This window comes from Lactuca serriola, chromosome 6 (genome assembly GCF_051521515.1).
Source record: "Lactuca serriola cultivar US96UC23 chromosome 6, Lser_US96UC23_V15, whole genome shotgun sequence".
Lineage (NCBI taxonomy): Eukaryota > Viridiplantae > Streptophyta > Magnoliopsida > Asterales > Asteraceae > Lactuca > Lactuca serriola.
This window is the reverse complement of record NC_136413.1, coordinates 118,422,983-118,441,116: the sequence shown is the minus strand read 5'-3', so window position 1 is coordinate 118,441,116 and position 18,134 is coordinate 118,422,983.

The following is an 18,134-nucleotide window of genomic DNA, read 5'->3' as shown; positions in this document are numbered from 1 at the left end:
TTGAATTTTGATGGTTCTTTTGGTCTCTGTGTGAACGAAAGGGCCTAGAGTAATGGCTTCCCATATTAGATAACCATTATCGTCTGAACCAAGAATGTAGTCTTCAAAATGGAGCGCCCAAACTTCATACTCATGAGGGAAGAGTATTGGGATCCTTATAGTTGATCTAATACTGCTTTAGATATTCAAGGAGTTAATACTTGAGTCGTCGTGTTGCATTTTACCAAGATCTTTGTAACCTGTTACAAATTAGATGTGCAAACTAAACAAATAATAGGGTAATATAAAGATCACAGTAAATCGTCAGAAAACCAATAAACACAACTAAACAAGATCCTATATTAGCGGAAACCCTAGTAGCTCAACAAACAGAAGAGATGTGTATAGATTACATAATCTCCTGCTCTGATACCAATTGATGGGATTAAAAACCTAAAAGATCAATTAGATTGTAACATGTAAGTAAAGAACACAAGGATGATCAAACAGATGTTGAATGATTAAAAGTCACGCCCCAGATGAACTCAGTGAAGAATTTCAACTGTAGAGGCATGCTAGGGTTTATAAAAGATATATTAGCAAAAGTATTTACGATCTACAGTGCATGCATGTAGTATTAATACTTAAACCTTAATAAATGAGACGGTTTGGACATGCCCAATACCATATAAAAAATGGAATAACTATTACAAGCCCAATGACGCAACATTTATCACCTAACAAACCCTAAGTGACGTGCCACACTGATATAAGGACACGTCGCGGTATCGTAAACTGTCAACCTATTTTATAAAATTGTAAGTTTATCCTTCTACATTACACTGCTACACCGAAACACTTTCTATACATACCTCAAAGAAAGAATCATGTTTTATTTCTCCTACTTGTCTCATAAACAAGTTAAACACTTCAATTTACATCTCTTATAAAAAAAATGTATTACAGGCGACATACATAATCGATAGTCTTGTGAGCAAGAGGATTTTTGGTTGCGTTGTTTAATTAATTTCTCTCCATAGGGTTGTCATCATCTTCTTCATCATCATCCGAGCTCGATGACCAATACCTGGACTTGCACTCCACATGATCTGTTACCATGAGGAAAATATTCTTACCATTGGTTTCCTTCTCGTTCCTAGAGGAGCAATATGCATTAATATTCTAAAATATAGTTGCAACAAAAGTTGTCTCATTTATATAATTCTTTTTCATTGTTGGCATAGTAAGTTGAATAATAAATCTACAGTTTGGTCGATCTGTTGGATTGATAATCATAAGCAAGATGAATTTTGAGACCATACTTTTGACTAATAAGTTTAGGATTTGGGACAGGAGGTGTTAGATGGTTTTGAGGAAGCAAAAGTGGGTTGGTTGTAAGGTTGGATCAGTATTGTGGAGGATTTTGGGTGTTTTGATAAGGTTTTGACTAGGATTGATGATTGGATTGATAAAAAGGTTGGTATATTTGTTACTAATTATGGTTGTGGAAAGGCTTAAGATTTTGGTTGTTTAATAAAGGATATGGTCATCGATTGTATTTTAAGGTGCACATTGAAAAGCTTGTTCCTCGGTTTAAACTTTAGGGTTAAACCCAACGTATTCCTCTTAAGTGGCATCGTTTAACTCCAAAACTCGTGGCCCTATTGGAAGATTCAAAAGTTGTGTAAAACTTGTTGAACTGAAAAGAACGTGAGGTCCACTATAGATCTCTCTATGCTTTTATGCCACATTGGATTCATGTCCTTCAAGTTCATCAAAAACATGATAAAGAGTCAACTTCCTTAGTGAACCATTGTTGTGAAAACAAGATTTTACATTAGCCAACCCTTTCCATGGTTATTAAGAAAGTTGTAGTTGCTTTCAATTAGAGTTCTTGAAACACCATGAGTAGTGATATTTTTGACCAAAATGCAAAATCTATTAGAAGAAGATATAATAGATTCACCAGGAGAGTTGAGAACGTATCCTAGTAATTAACAAAAAAATCTTAATGTTTTCTCATCGACTTTTTCTAAACCTTTCAACAACTCTTGAAGAGTATCCCAACCTTTTCACTTTTTCACAACTTGGTATGCTCGAAAACATGAGGAGGTATGCCAAAAATCATTTATAAGAGGCGATATTATCTGCATGCATCTCTTCGATATTAAGAGTAGTTAGAACAACTTTTCTAACCACAATGTAATCAAGAAGTTAAGTAGTTGCATGTTTTATATTGGTTCTTAAAGAAACATTGGGTCCTTCAGTTACAAATCTCTAAATTTCTTTACCCTTTTTCTTATAACTTTCCTCATTCCCGAAAAGAACCATTGATCGAATCTCTATGTTTCACTTTAGATCTGTCCAAATTACGTAATTACTGTTTCATTCCACGTTACAACCTAACAATCGATGAAATACATTGTAGCTTCCTACCACATAGAGCCCATCTTATGGTTAAGCACGTCTACTCTATTGACTTTTAAAGCAATGTACAAAGCTAAACATGGTTCCATGCTTAAACCTTTTATAAGCAATAAATAATACTTGCAACCGTGCAATGATTAACACAAAGATCCCTAATATCACACACTCCTATTGCTGGAGGAAAGTTTGTGATGTAGTACATCTGGGATAATCATTCATGAGCCCCAAAATTAGGGTTACTTGAAACCCACACATGGTAACATGTCAAAAACAACTCTCTTGTTAACTATTCCACCCTCTCTTCATCTAGATAATCAATCTACTAAACACAAGATCATCATGTGATCCTTAATACCCATATCTAGTGGTGAGTCTAGAATAGAAACTACAAGGTTCACTAACCTAGTTCAACCGACCGGTTGAAGAGAAAACCGACTTTAACCGGACCAAACCAAAATCAATGAATCCTTAAACATTTTTTTAAAACTAAAGCTAACTTATACTTGGAGCAAGCTAGTCTAAATCATGCAAGCTTATAATATGAAAGTGTGAAAAAGAAAACTTTTATTTATAATTAAAGAAGAGTCACCACCTTCTTCGAGTTGAAGTGACACTTCTTCATACCACAACGTATGATGTGCATTATAGTGTCTCTACTTTATACCTTTTTTTTCTTTCATTTTTGTACCAAACATATTAAATTATGCTCGTCAAATATTTAAGATAGATCCTAAATATTTTTGTACATAACTTATTGTAATTTTTTTTAGTTTTATATGGACCAAATGATCTACCTTGACATTAACTAGAGTAGCTTCTACCCCTATCCAGCATATATATCATTTTTGTCGAATTCAATTTTCCCTACCATATAAGCATTCTTAATATCAGCGAAAACAGGATTTGCAATTTTTACTTTCGTCTACAATTATTCATTCTAAAGAAACATTGCTTTTTCTAAAATAAATGGTACCCGTGTTTAATTTAATTAAAACAAAAAACCGATTATACTGGTATGCCTGTCTCATAATTCAATGTCATTATGTGAGTTGATCTCTATTTTATTGTAAAGTAATAGCAAGTAAATAAAAAGAAAGGAAGTATATTAGAAATTCAGAAGGCGTATATGGGAAAATAACCAATATACAAGTGAGGCTCGTCAACACGTTTCTGTAGATCGGGACCACTCTTGACGGCTTCTCGACATGTCACGCTCCGCCACCTCTCTGGCATTCACTTCGACCCTATTCAATCACGTTTTCATTTATTCTTCTTGAATGACAACATTGCCCCTCCCACTATTTTCATTTGACCCACGACCAAGAAAAAAAAGTCATATCGTTTACAATATACTATGTGCTTCTTTCTTCATTTTCAGTTGTTTATACACATTAAATACAATTAGTTCATAAAAGTATATAAATGTTGCATAAGCCTAGTGAAACAAAATTAAAAGTAATATTTACTACAAATGATTATCATAGCATTATTTGCATTTACCGAAAGCGAATCTTGTCAATAATAAAACCACATGGTTATATTCAATTAAGTTTTTGATGTCATTAAAATTCGTTATTTAGATACACCTAAATATAGTTAAACTTAGTATATTCATTTCGAGATTTGTTTGAGGTTAAAATGAGATACATTAAACATTGTTTTCATCTAGCTTTCAAACACGGATAAAGCCAAGCATTCGTGACTTGAAATGTGACAAGACTCGATTCACAAATTACTTCTTGCTATGAATCTCTTTGATATACGTATCAGTCAATTTTTTGTTTGTTTTTGATATATTGTCAATGGTGAAGTCCCTTCACAGTACGATGTTTGAGTTTTTTTCTTGTGTAAAATGTTTTATAACAATGATAAGATTGCTAAAACCCACAAAAAAAAAAAATCTGTGCAATTTGAAATCTGTAAATATAATACAAAACTTCATTTAATAATGAAATAACCTTTATTCGTTGTAAATATTAAGATTTTTCTCACATATATTAGACGTAGGAGTGATTGGTGGAGCAGTTGAAGCGTAGTATGTGATATTTTATTGACAATGTTCTTCTAATATATAAACCGTAATAATACTTCAAAAAAGATTTGGGCGGGGGTGGCCAAGGGAGGGGGGTGTTCTTGAAAAATAGTATAAAATAGTCAAGGTAAGAGACCAAAAGGAATATTAATGATGGATAGGATATATAAAACCTTAAATGTGAGTGAAAATGTGTTCACACGCAAAGCCTAGGAAAGCTGTCACGTGGCATACTGAGAACACGATAAGATCATAGTACTTCAAAACAAACGAAATTAAGATTAGATGAACCTCAATATGCCACGTCAATCATTACCATTTATAATAAAAAAATAACATATAAAAGACCCACTTCAGAAAATCTAGAAACCTGTATAAGTATTTTTCGTTTCTTTTTAAAAGTAGCTTTAAATTCAAAACTTGCCAAATACGAAAACGTCCTCATTTATGTCGATAGCCGAAAACGAATATGTGAATCTTAAACTTATTGGCCCACAAATTGAAGAAAGAAGGTATTATTAGTTGATGCAAAATCGCATAAGTCATTGTATTTTAAGAACTAGGCCGTATAAATAAGGGTACAAAGGTATTGATTTCAAAATCGGTTTACTATGTAGCAATACATAAGGTAATATATTTTATTTAATATATTAAAAAAATAAATATATATTAAAATATTAGATTTTATTAAAAAGAGATAAAAGTATCAAGATCTTTTTTTTCCTCTTTAAAACATCTTCTCTAACTTAATAATAACACTGCCGGTACACTTTTGTTTATAATATAATGTTACAGCCAATCATATTACTTTTTATAATATAATGGTATAGTGGTATATTACCTTAGAAAATGTGTTTTATCTCGGGATAAAATAGTCTTGGAAATTCTGAGAATTGTGATTTCACTTTCAAATTAAAGTATTTGGGTGGTACTACCAATCTTTAATCGGATAAGACTCACAATTGAGAGCAAAAACTAAAAATATGGATGTTATGAATTTCATGATTGTTGTTGTACCCAGAAAAAATGATGACCAAAAAGATTAAATAGTTAATTTGTCTGAAAACTGTCAAGGCAGTTTTCTTTGTCCAAAAACTACTCCAACTGTCAAAACCAATAACAGTCACAAAAACGGATTTTTAATAAAGTCAAAGTGAAGTCAAAAATCGGGTTCATTTATAGAAAATTCAGATTTCTAAGGTATTTTTTATATAGCAATATAAATCACAGAAAATTCAGATTTCGACCCCAGCCAGGGGCTTTGCCCCTTGGACCCCGCTCCCAGGGGCGCTGCCCTCGAACCCCCGTTCATTTAGGGGCTTCGCCCCTAAATGACAGTCTACTTTGAATCTTGAATAAATTTAAACAAGTGTGCACTCCGCACCTTTCCTTACTTGTTTAATACTCATCAAGATTGAATTTTGATCAACAAGTCAATCCATTACACTTAAATACATATTGATGATACAAAATCACCAACGAACCTCCCCCATTTAAGTGTAATCTTGATTAACTTAAAACAAAACATAACAACAACAAACTGATGCATAAATGAAATGTCATGACGATTGAATTTCATATTAGTATATTATTCACTAGTTTATAACCCGTGAGAACCACGCTTACAAATTTAATTAAACTTTTATACTAAAAATTCAAAGTTATTAATCAATTATTTTAAATAAATTATTAATTAAGAGATTTTTTTAGTTATATAAAATTATAATCATTGAGTTAAATAAATATGTAAAATTATATCACTTAATAATTTGTATTAATTTTATTTTAATTTTTATTTTAATGTTATTAATTTAATGTAGATAGAGTGGAAATTTAAAATTTAAAATTTAAAATGAATAATCAATAGGTTGACAAGTGTCAAGTATTAATTATGAGACATAATAGGGTGACACAGGCAAAAGAATAATAAAATATGCATTAATTAAGAGGCCTAATAAAGTGACACATGTCAAAAGGAGAATAAAACTATTCTTTTATTAGAATAGGATTCCAAATATTCGAATATCAGGGTGTCACTAATGATTGAACCCTTTCTATTCATAGGGAATACATGAAGATAATACACACAACAGTTTATATTTTCATAAGCTCTAACTTGATACTATATTTTACTAGCTTGTGTCCCGTCCTTCAATAAGCATATCAAAGCCAAGTCCTAACTTCTTGAAGCAGCTAAACTTCATGCGTATATAGGGAGTCCGTCTATTCTTGCACCTACAAATGCAATTTTTCAAAAGAACTATTAAGAATATAAATTCAACCTCCTTAACTTGCAGTACTGAACACATACAATGGGATGATGATAATAGTGTGTTCTAATCTTTAAATATCAACATTTCCACATTGAATTCAACATATAATATTTTATTAGATGGGAATTGGGTATCTCAATATAAAAGATTTAAGTGGACTTTAAACCCATCCCTACAGCCGCCTTGTGCATAAGATCTCTTGCTAACCCTTTGGTTAGATGATCGGCTAAATAAAACGGAGTTCTTACAAACTCCACAGGTATCACACCAGTCATGATTAGCTCACGAATCATGCTATGTCTAACACCTAAATGTCTAGACTTTCCGCTGTACACTTGACTATAAGCCTTAGCCAAGGTTGCAGCACTATCACATCTGATAGAAATTGTAGATATCGGTTTGGGCCATAATGAAATTTCATAAATCAAATTCCTTAGCCAGTCAGCTTCTTTACCAGCAGCAGACAAACCAACAAACTCAGACTCTATGGTTGAATTAGTAATACAAGTCTATTTCTTAGATGCCAGGGGATTACACCTCCTCCAAGAAGAAACACCCAACCACTAGTAGAGGAGTGATCCTCTAAGTTGTTAATCCAGCTGGCATCTGAATAACCTTCTAAAACAAAAGGATATCCACTATAAGTTAAACCATAATTTGTGTTCCCTTTTAAGTACTTGAATACTATACTCACAGCTTGCCAATGATGTAAACTAGGATTACTAGTATATCTACTAAGCCTTCGCACAACATATGCTATATCAGGCCTAGTACCAATCATGGCATACATTAGAAAACCAATAGCCCTTGAGTGTTCTAGTTGAGACACTGGAGATCCATTATTAGGTAGAAGCTTAAGACTAGGATCTATAGGAGTGCTAACAGGAGAACAATTCTCAAAGTTAAACTTTATCAATATCTTCACAATACAATGAGATTGAGAAATTGAAATCCCATTGTTTCCTTTTCTAATTCTTATACCAAAAACTACCTCAGCCTCCCGCATGTCTTTCATATCAAAACTAGATGATAAGAATTTCTTGGTTTTATCAACTTCTTCTAAATCAGTACCAAAAATCAACATATCATCTACATATAAGCAAATCATGACTCCTTTACTAGAAGTATCAAATTTGCTATATACACACTTGTCAGCTTCGTTTAAAGCAAAACCATTAGACAAGACAACATCATCAAACTTTTGATGCCATTGTTTTGGTGCTTGTTTCAAACCATATAATGATTTCTTCAGCTTGCACACTTTGTGTTCATTTCCAAGCATCACAAACCCTTCAGGTTGTTTCATGTATATTTCCTCATCCAAGTCACCATTCAAGAATGCAGTTTTCACATCCATTTGGTGAATCACAAGATTATGTATAGCTGCAAGAGCTAATAATAATCTAATAGTAGAAATTCTGGCAACAAGAGCATAAGTATCAAAGAAATCAATGCCTTCCTTTTGTCTAAAGCCTTGGATAACCAATCTGACTTTATACTTATCAATTGTGCCATAAACCTTCATTTTTCTTTTTGAGGATCCATTTACATCCTAATGCCTTGCAACCAGGAGGTAAGTCAGCTAATACCCAAGTATTGTTATGCATGATAGAATCTATCTCATCATGAATTGCCTCTTTCCAGAAATGAACATCCCTAGAAGCCATAGCTTCACTGAAAGTCTTTGGATCCTCTTCAATATTAAAACAATATTGATGTTGAGAAATAGTTTCATTCCTTGTTCCTTCAACTAAATGTAGTTGAAAATCAGATCCAAAAGACATAGCTTTTCTAGCTTTGGTGCTTTTCCTAGGATCAGGTACAAAACTTGCACCACCAGAAACATCTTCAGCTTGAGTAGTACTCTTGCTGGAAGGTTGATGAATCATGTTCCTTGGTCTAGGTATAGATGTAAATCTTTCTTCATCAAAGATAGCATCTGTTGACTCTATCACTATGTTTACAGACACAGAGTCATCAGATTCTAAAACATAGAATCTATACGCTTTAGAATGCTCAGCATATCCAATAAAGATACAATCTATACCTCTCTCACCCAATGTTTTCCTTTTGGGTTTAGTGAGCCTTACAACCCCAAACTTTGAGATAACTCAAATTTGGTACCTTTTTACACCAAAGTTCATAAGGAGTATTCTTACTCCTTTTATTTGGAGTTCATTCAAGATGTAACATGCACACCTTGTGTTACATCTTTCCAGAAATGAACATCCATAGAAGTCATAGCTTCACTGAAAGTCTTTGGATCCTCTTCAATATTAAAACAATATTGATTTTGAGAAATAGTTTCATTCCTTGTTCCTTCAAGTATGTATAGTTGAATATCAGATCCAAAAGACATAGCTTTTCTAGCTCTGGTGCTTTTCCTAGGTTCAGGTACAGAACTTGCACAACCAGAAACATCCTCAGCTTAAGTAGTACTCTTGCTGGAAGATTAATGAATCATGTCCCTTGGTCTAGGTATATATGTAAATCTTTCTTCATCAAAGATAGCATCTCTTGACTCTATCAATGTGTTTACAGACACAGAGTCATTAGATTCTAAAACATAGAATCTATATGCTTTGGAATGCTCAACATATCCAATAAAGATACAATATATACCTCTCTCACCCAATGTTTTCCTTTTGGGTTCAGTGAGCCTTACAACCGCTCTACAACCCTAAACTTTGAGATAACTCAAATTTGGTACCTTTTTACACCAAAGTTCATAAGGAGTATTCTTACTCCTTTTATTTGGAGTTCTATTCAAGATGTAACATGCACACTTTGTGTTACCTTTTTACGAAGATATGCTGTCAGGGGGTCCAACTCGTCGAGTGCAGGAACCAACTCGACAAGTTGAATGAATTTAGGCATGCACTCGGCAGTCAGTTGTCCAGACAACATACAAACTTTGATTTTCAACAATTTTCATCAAGTATAAATGAAAACAATCCTAGGCTCTGATACCACTGATGGGTTATGACCATTCTAACACTCCTATGGTGTCAATATGTGACTTCATTTCCAAGATGTGAGCACACATAGAACTTGCTTGCCAATAGGGCTTGAGTGACCTTGAACTATTCAAGAACTTAGGGAATAAGGAGAATAATTAGAGGAGGTGGAGGAAGAGAAGTATGATTTTCATTATCCAACCATGGAACAGCTGTCAACGGACACACTTTGTCGGAACGTCGACATCATTTTCATTAGGAAAGCTTGTTCCAAGAGATTTGGAAGATCATAGTTGTCTGAACCAGACATCTATAATGGGAGAAATTCAAGTTAGTTGATTTAAAGTCCTTAATATAACACCCAATATGAAATATTAAGGCTAGGACCCAACACAATATTTTATAACTTGGAAGAGGGATGTTGTAATCCAAGCTATAGAATATTTAAAGGTAGGCAAATGACGATTCACCAATTTCCACCATAAAAACGAAATAGAAATTAGGTTTTAATTGGTTTGAAACACCTAGATCTTTTGACATTCATTGAACTTTTCAATGGCATGTTTAAATCTCGATTGTTCCCTCTTAAATTTGCGCCTAGGATGCCGAGGATCACAATCAAGGTGTAAATAACCATGCAAATATAATTGGTACCCTTAATATTTATCACTTAATCGATGTGCCAGTTAACCACACGCGCTCTACCGATCCTATGATAAACATTAAGTTAGCATTTGCCTACCTTGTTAAATCAAAGCTAGTGTGCCGGTTACCCACACGCGCTCCACTACCGACTTAAGCAAAGTGCAAAGTGTAATTTCATGGGTTACACCAAATTCACATTTTCCTAAAGTAACTAAGATTGAGAATTTATAAAAGGTGTAGTTACTTTATATTTATCATTATAGTTATAATGAAGTGAGAATTATAGTCCTATCCTGCCTGTTCGGCTAACGACCCTCCACCAGTCAAGGAAGCGGTGGGTGAGAGTGGACACCATTAAACTGCCATTTTATAGGCAGTAACCTTATATCCCTTATAAACCGGCTTCCTGAATGAGGCCTACTAATGGTAAGACTGACTTTGTTCTTATATATATATATATATATATATATATATATATATATATATATATATATATATATATTATTAACTTATAATACTATAAAGTATAAGGGTTGAGTTTTAACTTTTAAAATTCTAAGGGTTTAACTTGGAATTAAAGTATTCATGAGGGGAAACTTTACAAATTCCAAAACTTGAGGGCAAGTTTTGAACTATTCAAAACTTTTGATTTTCATAACTTATGAGTTTAATTAAGGTTTTAAAAACTTTTATGAAGAGACTCTTGAACATCCATAACTTGAGGACAAGTTATGGAGTTCATAAGACAAAAAGACTCTTCAATTGTGTAACCTATGAATTTTAATGGATCTTTAAAAGAAATGACTTTTGGTAATCCATAACTTGAGGATAAATTATAGACTCCATTAAAAAACATTTAGATGAAGAATTAACTAACAACCAATTTGCAAATAATTCCTACGATCTACCAAAACTCATAAGTTTATGAACAATTATATCAACAATTTCAAGAATTACATAAACACACATAAACTTGAAATTTTCATAATAACCTTGAAATTGGTTTACCATAATTATTATCATGTCAAAAACATGTTTTATAAGTCCAAAACAGTTTAAGGTAATGATTCTAGACCAATTCCAACCTTAAAACTCGAAGATATGCTGTCAGATGACAACCCGAAATTTTCTATCCTGTACAGTCAAATACTTCGTTGAAAGTCGAACTCATTCCTGCTATGATTTAGCACAATTTGGAGTCTGTTTGAGCGTGTTGAGCCTTGTACACTTAAGGGATAAGTGTCGAGGTTTATCTGCTGAAGTTATAGCTCAAAGAGCAAGTCTGAAACCCCTTGACAAGCAGTTCACGGACAACACAAGGGAGTTTACGGCTGTAAACTCCATGTGGGCCGTAAACTCCTCCTATATGATGAAGTCTTGGCCATTTGTTCATTCCTTTGTTTCCCTTGGCTGAAATCCTCTCAAGTATCATCCCGATCTTAGGCCATAGAAAACACCAAGAAACACATGATCAAAGGTGTTTACGGCCAAGGGATGTTCTTAGGCCGTAAACCCTTCTAAGTGAGGTTAAATGCACCCTAGTCCCTTACCAAGCCTTGGATACTAGTCTAGATCATATCCTTAATGTACTTAGGACCTTAAAAGATCAAAAGACCATGAATCATTAGAGTTTACAGTCGTAATCACATGGAGAAATGGTCCATGGGCCGTAAACTCCACAAAGGAGTGAAATGATGCCACAATCACTTCCAAAGGCTTAGACATAAAGTAGGAATGCTTCTTTATGACTTATAGGCTTCAAGACACAAAATGGTAGAAGTACCATGATTTTACGACTGTAAACTCATGAGTTTACAACCATAAACTCCAAGGGAGTTGGTCCCAAAGCCGTAAACTCATAAGGAGTTTACCCTTGGACCCTAAACTCAAAACCTAAGTCCTACAACCCTTAGATGCAATCCTTAGGACTTATAGTACTAAAATCAAGTGTTAAGTATGTCTTAGGATGTCTTAACTTGTCTAATTAGTGTTATAATCAATAATTGTATATATACATATGTCTTTATATGTTATTAGGATTGTTGTGTGTGTTTAAGTCTTCAGTTGACACCAAGCACTTGTCCGACACTTCCATCCGATCCACTCACTGCAGGTGAGTTCATACCCCCTTAATTAACCTTTTAAATGTTTTTAAATGTTTATAAATGCTTTTATGGGGGGGGGGGAATACAAGTTGAATCATGCTAGTTATTATATCAATTACACGTGATTAATAACTAGCATACAAATGGATTTATTACACTTTTAACTGTTTTACCAAACATGTTACTTCAAATGACTTTCTCAAACGTTTTTACATGTTAAAATTCTTTATCAAACTGTCTTATCAAACAAACTACTTTCAAATCGTTTTATAAACTGGCATCCAGTCGTCATTTCTTAGTTATTAAACTTTTCAAAGGTTTTACAAAACTTCTCTTATACTTTTATATTGTCAAATGCATGTCTATATATCATGTATACATATATAGACATACAAGTTTCCATTAGTTAGTTCAGTACCTTTGGGTAGTAAAGGTATACGTTCGATTATACACGTACTTTACTAGTAACTATAATAGGTATAGTTAGGAGATGCTACTTACTATTCCAAGTACAAGGAATCACACAAGAGTAAGTTCATTCATGAGTCTATACTAATACATTACATACTATAGGAAGAGATACAATTACAGTAATACGAATACATTACATACTATATGAAGAGATACTAATACATACAATTACAAGACATACTATTACAGAGTTACAATTACATAGATATTGTTACATAGATAATAGTAAAGAGATACGATTACATACTATATGATGAGATACTATCACATATTATATGAGTAGATACTATTATATAAGTATGGGACTAACCATTATACCCCTAGCTGTTAGCTACAGAGGGAAAATGCACATCGACGGATGTCTACGGTTAATACTATTTGGCAAGTTACTCTGCCGTGATTATCCTAGTACCAAAGGATAATACCTAAATGGTTATATTATTTTCCTTATTACCTTTACTTTGTGCCACATTCACATAATCGATGGGGTAGATTGGATATGAATAATAATAGTTGTATAATGGAAAAACCTTCACTTATGTAGAGGTTCAAACCTTCAAAATAGTCGAGTCTTGGTAGAAGACTGCTTTTTATACTAGTAGGAAATATGCGATTTTCTAGGGTTTTCAAACGTTTACAATTACTTACAAACATGTTCATTGATACAAACTTTTCTTCAAACAATTACAAGTCTTTTCTTTATACTTTTACAGATCAAAGACAAAAAAAAAACTTATGAATTCACTAGCTTTATTGCTGATACTCGCTTTCAAAATAACTTGTATTCTCATGTCACAAATAGATAGGTACGATGACCAGGTTTTGTGAAGACGGAGCAGTTAAGACTCGTCTTTTATTTTGAGTATTCATTATGTTGTTTTATAATATGAAAGAAAACACTTGTAATTATAATTATACTATTAATGCAATGGATGATGTTGTTGCCTATTTACTACTTTATATTTTTGTGATACTTTACATGACGTCCTCTGCCCCGGAACATTTCCGCCGTTCTTGGTTTTGGGGTGTGACAGTCAGGGGGTCCAACTCGTTGAGTGCAGGAACCAACTCGACGAGTTGGATAAATTTTGGCATGGACTCGGCAGTCAGTTCTCCAGACAGCATAAAACTTCGATTTTCAGCAATTTGCATCAAGTATAAATGAAAACAAGCCTAGGCTCTGATACCATGATGGGTTATGAGCATTCTAACACTCCTATGGTGTACATGCAACCCTATATACATTGGATCTATGTTTTCTCTATTATACATGCAAATATTTGATATTCCGAGGTTTCATCCTAACTAGCATAATATGAAGCAACTATACTACAAGAAACTAGTAGAATGACATACCTTTGATGGAGCTTGAGGTCTTGAACCTTTAAGAGCCTAGTGCCTCAAGTGTTGCACCTCAAATGGTTCACACAACATCAAGAACTCTTGGACATAGGCACCAATCCAACAGATAAGGACTTCAATTTTGTCTTCAGTTGAGGTATCGAAGTCTAATGGTTTGTTGGACTACAATGCTTCTTTGGTATGAAGTGCATTATGTGGCTGTGCTGAATGGTGAGGGTTTCTGGGTATCTAGAGTGGTTATTCTGCGGATTGAAATTACGGTTAAAAGGTGGTTTGGTAAACTGCTGATTTTTACGAAATGATGGTGGTGGTAGCCTATTGAATTGGTTGTTAACCAAGGCGACAACATTCTGAAATTCTTCTCCGTCATCGATTTCAACATTAGTCTCATATGACTGCGGTGAGTTGTCATATGAAGGTAGGTAGGATGACATCGTGGGATATGAGTACTGTGGAGTGTTGACTTGTGGAGTCTGAGCCATCAGAGCGAGTGGTCCACCTAGGTCTGCACAACCTTTTAGCACAGTTGATTCTTGTGCTTGAAGTTCTCCATATAACCTTAACAAGGACAACGTCTGAATCTTTCTATCCCCCTGCACAATCATCTTTGCAGTAGACCAATGTCTTCCCAAACCGTTTAGAAACTGCATGTTTATTTCATGATTACTACAGATTGTCCCAGCATTTGATAACTTCGTGATGATGAGATTGAATAGTTTAAACGTGTCGTCAAGGCTTTCACCAGGAAGAGCATTAAAATTTTTAAACTTACTGAGAGCCGTGGTGAATTTCTTATCTTGAGCTTGTTCTTACCCCTGATAAAGATTCTTGAGCACATTCCATATTTCCTTGGCATACTTACAGTTGATGATGATGTCAAAATTATCTAGAGCAACACCGCAAGAAATTTCATAAAATGCTATGGCATCATTCTTAATTTTTTCAGGATCATCTTTATTTGGTCGATTCAATGCTACCTGACCTCCACCTAGTCATGCATGGGCACCGTCTTCTTGAACGGAGTAAGAATAGGGATGATGGGTCCTTCTCTCATAGATCTCCACACATCTCTACCGAGCCTCTTAAGATACCTTTCCATTCTTTGGGACCAACGGTGGTATTCATTTGCAACCAGTATTGGAGCTCTGTTTGAGCCTCCAACACCATTGGAAACATTCAATGATAACGGTTGTGCCATATTTCCTTTGTTATTTGATTTTTTTTATTTTAAAGAATGAGCTTTAGTGGATAGAAGGCTTTTGAAAATGAGAGTTTTTTTTAAAAAGTAACCACTTTGGCTTTGATACCAATTGTTGAGAGAAAAACTTTTGAGGAACACTTGAACAAACATTACTACATCTTAATAAGTTTGCGGAATAGCTTAATCTCAAGGATCAAGTTTGCTCAACAATAATAAGTTAGAAGTGTTAGATAGTTAGTTGCGGAAATGTAAGGCAAATATAAATGACAACAAGTTATATCAAGTATACACCAAGTTAATTCATAACAAGGTTTGCAATCAAACACAAGTTAGTAAATGTGAACAACTTAAGGTGAAGAGGAACTCAGTTTATCAAAAGATAATAGATAGAGAAAAATGATTTTTGTATTGTAATGAAAGATAAGAAAGATCGTGATGATGTGTGTTGATTATATGAAGTTGGAGACTCTATTTATAGAGTCCCAAAAGTTAAAAATCGAAATAAAAGAATATTAAACTACTGAATTCGGTGACCATCAAAGGTTCACTGGATAATATAAAGTGTGTACGTTAAGTCAATAAAATGACAAAACAGATCTTCATGCAATCTTCAATTCTGCGGTAGCGGATGCAGGTGTGGTTCACTTGCGGTTCAACACAAAAACTTCTCGGATTGCAGTAGACAATTTCTGCTACGATATCACCTCTCACTGCGGTATCAGCAACTATCCAGATCGCGGTTCCTTTAGCTAAAGAGGGTCACTTTTTGTATCAACAATGATGTACTGGTGTACTCCACCTCCTCTTTCTCATAATGTGAACTCACATGCATAAATACTTCACCGGTAGTGTCGTCTACACAAGGCTCAGAGGCATCTAAATTTGCGGCTCTATCGACCTCCTCCTTGTTGTCGTCCTCTATTTGTTCCTCCACTGAAACTAAGGGTGTAAGTATTATGGGGACTATTAGGAATTATTTGTCCTTAGAGCCTATCAAACTTAGTCGCACATTATGGGTCTAGTTACGGTATGGCCACTATACTATACTAACTCTCGATACCATTTTTGACCAAAACCCTTTATTATATGATTTCAAGGATTAATATTGTGATAATTTGGTATGTTATAAGAGTCTATATATATATATATATATATATATATATATATATATATATATATATATATATAAGTCAATATCTAAATTTTTTTGTTGAGTGTATTTTAATAATTCTTCTTTTGTACTTCAAGAATGTCATGTAAGGATTAGCCAGGTATGAAGTGTCGGAGTGTAGGATCATTTTAGCATATAGTCGTTTTGAAATCAAGCAACCCAAGTGAAAAGTTCAATCTAGTCACCTCATCTATAAGTAGTAAATTAGTAGGGTAATTAATAATAATACTTTTATTTTTTAGGATTTAGGGTTAAGCCTAATTAGAGTATAATCCCAAGGTTATAGTCATAGTTCCTAAGGACTTACTAGTTCGCTGTAAGCTTTAGATCTGATACCAAGTAAAATATTACCCTAATGTTTTCTTGGTAAAATTATATCACTAATATTATACAATTACCAAAAATTATAAAATTAACAGTGTATTATTATCACATGTGTTCCCCCGCCACCTAAAAATGCTTAAAAGTTCTAAAACTGGGGTCATCAACTCTCCCTTGAAGTGTGCTTGAATACCAATGGCATGGTGTCGGATGGTCAAAAGCTAGGGGACCACTCGGGTGGTAAGAAGGTCCAAAATTCGAGGGAGAATAGGAAGTATGGTCTGTAGAATGATATGTCAGACCTTTTTATTTATTGGAGGTCTTGAAATACATGTCACATGATGTGCGATGTGTGTATGGATTCATCAGGGAGATGCCACACATCATCCCCACATTGTGCCAAAGCACCCGTGTCCTCACGAAACTCGACGACCGAAATGGGCATCGTGTGTGATGAAAAATTAGATTTTCAAAGTCCGTATCTCCCGTGTTGTCACAGTATCATAACAGTTGAATATAAATGAAGCATATAAATGAAAAAATTCATTCATTGGTATTTCAAGTATTACATTGTTTACAAAACTTTGTTTGTTCAAAAGTTAAGTACAAATAACTGAAAAGTAGAAAAACATGAGACGACGATGCCGGACATCAAGAAGGGTTGAGCACCTTCCTGCTGGTTTCCTGAGAATACAATGATTTTGAAAAGTGTCAACAATTAAGTTGGTGAGTTTATAAGCATTTTGTATGAAAATAGTTTGTAACTGTTTCGCAAAAAGTGGTTTCGTATATTTCTAGAAAATCCGATATTTTCTTTAATATGAACTGTAATTGTAAGTAATTCCTTTGTATCTTTTCCTTGTAAAGTAATATTGTATGGTTCCTTAAAATCCGATATTTTCTTTAATATGAACTGTAATTGTACGTAATTCCTTTGTATCTTTTCCTTGTAAAGTAATATTGTATCTTTCCAAAAAATCTGATATTTTCTTTGATATGAATTGTAATTGTATGTAATTCCTTTGTATCTTTTCTTCATAAAGTAATAATGTATGTTTCCAGAAAATCCAATATTTTCTTAAAGGTGAAGCGTACTCTTAAATCCTATGATCAAGTTGTAAGTGTACGTTGTACTGAAAACAGTATATAATTTTATTTATTTTTATTAAACAAATGAAGTGTAAGCTTCC